Raw genomic sequence first — 6,305 nt, 5'->3', positions numbered from 1 at the left:
CAGCACCACCAGCACGCACCACCAGCACACCCACCACCAGCACCACCAGCACCACCAGCACCACCAGCACCACACCACCAGCACCACCAGCACCAGCCAGCACCAGCAACCACCAGCACCACCAGCACCACCAGCACCACCACCACGCACACCACCAGCAACCACCAGCACCACCACCACCACCACCACCACCAGCCACCAGCACCAAGCCAGCACCGCGTGTACCAGCCACCACCAGCAACCACCACCAGCAGCACCACCCAGACCAGGCAGCACCACCACCAGCACCACCGAGCAGCGCACCACCACACCACACCAGCACCACCACCAGCAACCACTCACCAGCAACCACCACCATCACCATCCAGCACAGCCAAACCAGCACCACCAGCACCTCCACCACACCACCATCACACACCACCACGCACCACCATCACCAGCCCATCACTGTCCACCAGGCACACCTCACCACCATCATGCACCACCATCACCACCAGCCACCACCACCAGCACCACCAGCACCACCAGCACCACCACCACCACCACCAGCAGCACCACCAGCACCAGCACCACCACCCGCTCGTGACGAGTCGTTGTCAAAGTTGCGCAATCTTGAGGCTGTGGGAAACCAGACCAGCCCGCCCGCAACATCCTTCACTACACCGGCAAAGCTCCCCCGTGTAGCCTCCACACACTTTGTGGGGGCAAGTGCTGCTAAACACACACACAGACACACAGACACACACATAGACACACAGAGACACACACATAGACACACAGACACACACACAGACACACAGACACACACACATAGACACACAGACACACACATAGACACACAGAGACACAGGTACACAGACACACTCGCCCACTCGCCCACTCACCATCCACCCACCCACTCACCTCCCCCCACTCACTCACCCCCCCTCCCACTCACCCCCCCCCCCCCACTCACCCCCCCCCCCACTCACCCCCCCCACTCACCCCCCCCCCACTCACCCCCCCCCCCTCACTCACCCTCCCCTCACCCCCCCCTCACCCCCCCCCCCCTCTCTTACCCCCCCCTCTCACCCCCCCTCTCACCCCCCCCCTCTCACCCCCCCTCTCAACCCCCCCCCCCCCACCACTCGCGATATCACTCCGCCTGGTGGGAAGGTTCGCACAAAACAATAACACCCGAGATTCTTGGTTCTTTCGGTAAAGTCGCGTAAATAGAAAACAAAAAATCCAAGAAATTAAAACAAAATACAAGAATAAAAATGATAATTTAAAATGTAACTAATAAAAATAACAGAAAGAAAATACATTGAAAATAATAAAAGTTGTAAGTAAAAAAACAACACCCGAGATGTATATTTCCCCTCCCCTTCCTCTTCCACCGCTGATCGCAATTTCTCAGCGCAGCGCAACAGTCGCCGACGATTCTGTTATCGATCTCCTCCGTTAATAACGAAAGGAGACGGAACTTTGCAAGCAAAAAAAAATAAACCTGCACTACTTTTCTTCGCGGATGAACACGCGAGCGGAAGTGGCGGTGTGACGAGGCCGGACTATAAAAGGCGGAGCGCGCAGCGCGCAGCGCTCACAGCTGACGGTGCTGCTGCTGCTGCTGGTGATGGCGTAGCTTGTTTATTTACGTCGTCAAAACATCGCTGCTGGTAATGTTGACACGTGAAGGGAGTTGGGGGAGGGGGGTGATGAGGTGCCCTGCACCTCGTCACCTTGACGCGAGTCTCGCTCTGCTTGGTGGTGTCCCCCTCTCGGTGTCTCCACCTGCCAGGCCCCCCCCCACACCCCCCCCCCGCCCTCGATGCAGCAGCAAGCGTTGGATGAGGGTGACGGACTTGGGTTTATTTATCCGGCAAAGCGTAACGCAAACTTTGTTGTCTAAAACCTTCGCGCAAGTCTACCCCTGTCGACCACACACCCCTCCTCCCCCTCCCACCCACGTGTCTTTGTTGCGACAATGGGATTTATTCCGAGATTGCGCGCCTAGAGTGGGGGGGGGGGGGGCCTTGTCGCGACGTGCGGCTGGGACGGTGGGTGGGTGAGTGGGTGAGTGAGTGAGTGGGTCAGTGGGTGAGTGAGTGGGTGAGTGGGTAGGTGGGTGGGTGAGTGGGTAGGTGGGTGGGTGAGTGGGTGGGTGAGTGAGTGGGTGAGTGAGTGGGTGAGTGGGTGGGTGAGTGGGTGGGTGGGTGGGTGAGTGAGTGAGTGAGTGGGTGAGTGGGTGGGTGGGTGAGTGAGTGGGTGAGTGGGTGGGTGAGTGGGTGGGTGAGTGGGTGGGTGAGTGGGTGGGTGAGTGAGTGGGTGGGTGGGTGAGTGAGTAGGTGAGTGAGTGGGTGGGTGGGTGGGTGAGTGGGTAGGTGGGTGGGTAGGTGGGTGGGTAGGTGGGTGGGTAGGTGGTTGGGTGAGTGGGTGGGTGAGTGAGTGGGTGAGTGGATGGGTGAGTGGGTGGGTGGGTGGGTGAGTGAGTGGGTGGGTGAGTGAGTGGGTGGGTGAGTGAGTGAGTGAGTTAATGGGTGGGTGAGTGAGTGGGTGGGTGAGTGAGTGAGTGAGTGGGTGAGTGGGTGGGTGAGTGGGTGGGTGAGTGGTTGGGTGGGTGGGTGAGTCATCGAGTGACTGGATGGGTGAGTGAGTGGGTGGGTGGGTGAGTGGGTGAGTGAGTGGGTGGGTGAGTGGGTGAGTGGGTGAGTGATTGGTTGGGTGAGTGGGTGAGTCATCGAGTGACTGGATGGGTGAGTGAGTCGGTGGCTGTGGGTGAGTGGGTGGGTGGGTGAGTGATCGAGTGACTGGATGAGTGAGTGAGTGGGTTGAGTGAGTGAGTGGGTGAGTCATTAAGTGACTGGATGGGTGAATGAGTGGGTGAATGAGTGAGTGAGTGACTGGATGAGTGAGTGACTGGATGAGTGAATGACTGGATGAGTGAGTGGGCGAGTGAGTGGGTGAGTGAGTGGGTGTGGGTAGTGGGGGGGTTGTGTTGGGGAGTAGTGGGTGGGGGTAGTGGGGATGGAAGTGGCCGCGTTGAGGTTCTCGTGTGTGCGCTCCAAGCGACATGTACAACATGAAACGGGTGGTGGGTTGGTGGTGGGGGGCGGGTTAAGATGCCTTCTCGGTTATTCGGTGTAAGTTTTGTTCTCCCAACCAAAGCACTTGTTCCGTGTGGCCACCACGTCTGGTGAAGGTGGTGGTGCTGGTTTGCCTGCGTTTGTGGCTGTGGGGGTTGGGGGGGCTTTCAGGGTGACCGGTTTTCTTTTTTTGTTATCAAAAAAGCTTTGTGGGAGCTCTGCACCCGGTGTTTTGTGACCAGGTCAGGCGTGTAAACAACCCAGTAGTAGGACATAAGGTGAACTAGGTAAAAGCGGCTAGAAAATGATTTTCGTTCCCACACCTGGGCACTGCTTTTTAAATGAATGTTTTCATTGACAAGCAAAATTAAACATAAATTTAGCAAAACTCTGATGTTTTATACATCAAAATTTTCAGTAGGTACTGTGTAATCACAGAAAGATACAAATATAAGCACACTTTGGCCCAAGTTGGCTTAAATGACTCGAAATGTTACACTGGCCCCTTATTTTTGAATGCTGCCAAAAAAATTACAATTCTACAACAGATTCTTTACAGCTCAAAATCACCTTAAATTATAACACAGCGCATATTTACTCATCGGTATCATCCCTATCACTATCAGAGCCATCATCCCATGTAGGTCTTCTGTTTCCTGTGAAACATTTGCACAATTTTGGCACTGACATAAATCAGTACAAGACAGTCTTGCAGACACACAGGAACATCTTCCAGTCTCACATTTGCTCTGCTTGCAACTGCAGTGGACTGCCTGCAACACACTTTCAGGGGCAGGGTTTCTAGTCATCCAGGTCACTGTTCACTCACCATCCTCGAGGTGCCATCCATTGCCGACGGGTGAAGGTGCACACATTATACCTTTCAGAGAATGTCTCATGATGGCTGCTTGCTAGTTTGCCCTTTTGCAGTGTTGGTACAGGGCGTCACTTGTCGGGGGCACGGATAGTTCTGGCAAAGCTGACGATGCCGTACAGAATGCTTTGTATCTTGCATCGTTCACATTTTCGGCAGATGACTGGCCATACAGGTGGCACACATGTGCAAAGTAGCTCAAAGGTAGACTGGTCTAGGTTAAAACTGCTACCCAGATTTGTAAAGGTAGTCAGATATCCCTCTTTCTCACAAGCAACAGGAAATGCCTTTCTTTTGCCTTTGCCATAAAAACCACTTGTAGAGTCACAACCTGAGAAGGTATGGATCCCAATAAGTGCCAAACAGACACTTGTGCCAAGAGCTGACGACACCTTAGCTAAGTCAATGAGCCTTGTTTTGTTGCCAACCCCCGTGAAAAAATACAAGACATTTGTGGTATTCAAATTATCTGTAGTTTGAAGCATCAAGATCTTCATGTTTTTTCACCAGATTTAAAAAGATCCTTCTTAGCTGAGTCATTGTCAACACCTCTTGGTTTACAATTATTCTATGGCGGATGATTATTCTATGGCGGATGATTGTGGTGGTGGTGGTGAGGAGGTGGTGAGGTGCTGGTGAGGGTGAGGTGGTGCTGGTGAGGGTGAGGAGGTGGTGAGGAGGTGGAGGAGGTGAGGGTGGTGAGGTGAGGAGGTGAGGGTGAGGGGGTGTTGGTGGTGAGGGGGTGGTGGTGAGGTGGTGGTGGTGAGGGGGTGGTGGTGAGGTGGTGGTGGTGAGGGTGAGGAGGTGGAGGAGGTGAGGGTGGTGAGGTGAGGGTGAGGAGGTGGGGGTGAGGGGGTGTTGGTGGTGAGGGGGTGGTGGTGGTGAGGGGGTGGTGGTGGTGAGGGGGTGGTGGTGAGGTGGTGGTGGTGAGGGTGAGGAGGTGGTGGTGAGGGTGAGGAGGTGGAGGAGGTGAGGGTGGTGAGGTGAGGGTGGTGAGGTGGGGGTGAGGGGGTGGTGGTGGTGAGGGGGTGGTGGTGGTGAGGGGGTGGTGGTGAGGAGGTGAGGGTGAGGAGGTGGGGGTGAGGGTGAGGGGGTGGTGGTGGTGAGGAGGTGGTGAGTGATGTGGTGAGTGATGTGGTGAGTGATGTGGTGAGCGTGTGGTGAGCGTGTGGTGAGTGGTGAGCGTGTGGTGAGTGATGTGGTGAGCGTGTGCAGGTGAGCGTGTGGTGAGTGATGTGGTGAGTGATGTGGTGAGCGTGTGGTGAGCGTGTGGTGAGTGGTGAGTGATGTGGTGAGCGTGTGGTGAGTGATGTGGTGAGCGTGTGGTGAGCGTGTGCAGGTGAGCGCTGTGAGTGAGATTACGAAGAAGATTCGCAGTCTGCAGGAAACGATGGACCAGTTCAGTGACAAGGTGGGAACTTCACCAGAATCACGACCATCATCATCACCACCACCACCATCATCATCATCACCACCATCATCATCACCACCATCATGACCATCACCATCATCATCACCACCATCATGACCATCATCACCACCATCACCACCATCATGACCATCATCATCACTATCACCATCACCACCACCATCACCACCACCACTACCATCATCACCACCATCACCACCACCACCATCATCACCACCACTACCATCACCACCACCACTACCACCACCACTACCATCACCACCATCATCACCATCACCACCATCATCACCACCATCACCACCATCATCACCACCACCACTACCATCACCACCATCATCACCACCACCACTACCACCACCACTACCATCATGACCACTACCACCACCACTACCACCACCACTACCACCACCACCACTACCACCACCACTACCATCATCACCATCACCACCATCATCACCACCACCACTACCATCACCACCATCATCACCACCACCACTACCACCACCACTACCATCATCACCACTACCACCACCACTACCACCACCACTACCACCACCACCACTACCACCACCACTACCATCATCACCATCACCACCATCATCACCACTACCATCACCACCATCATCACCACCATCACTACCATCATCGCCACCACTACCACCACCACTACCATCATCATCACCACCACTACCACCACCACTACCATCATCACCACTACCACCACCACTACCATCACCACCACTACCACCACCACTACCATCATCACCACCACTACCACCATCACCACCACTACCACCATCACCACCACCACTACCACCATCACCACCACCACTACCATCATCACCACCACCACTACCACCATCACCACCACCACTACCACCACCACTACCACCATCACCACCACCACTACCACCACCACTACCACCATCACCACCAC

This window comes from Lethenteron reissneri, unplaced genomic scaffold (assembly GCF_015708825.2).
Source record: "Lethenteron reissneri isolate LAM-NWPU_2019-01 unplaced genomic scaffold, ASM1570882v1 scaffold_1264, whole genome shotgun sequence".
Lineage (NCBI taxonomy): Eukaryota > Metazoa > Chordata > Hyperoartia > Petromyzontiformes > Petromyzontidae > Lethenteron > Lethenteron reissneri.
The sequence above is the reverse complement of the archived record's forward strand: the minus strand, read 5'-3'. Positions refer to the sequence as shown.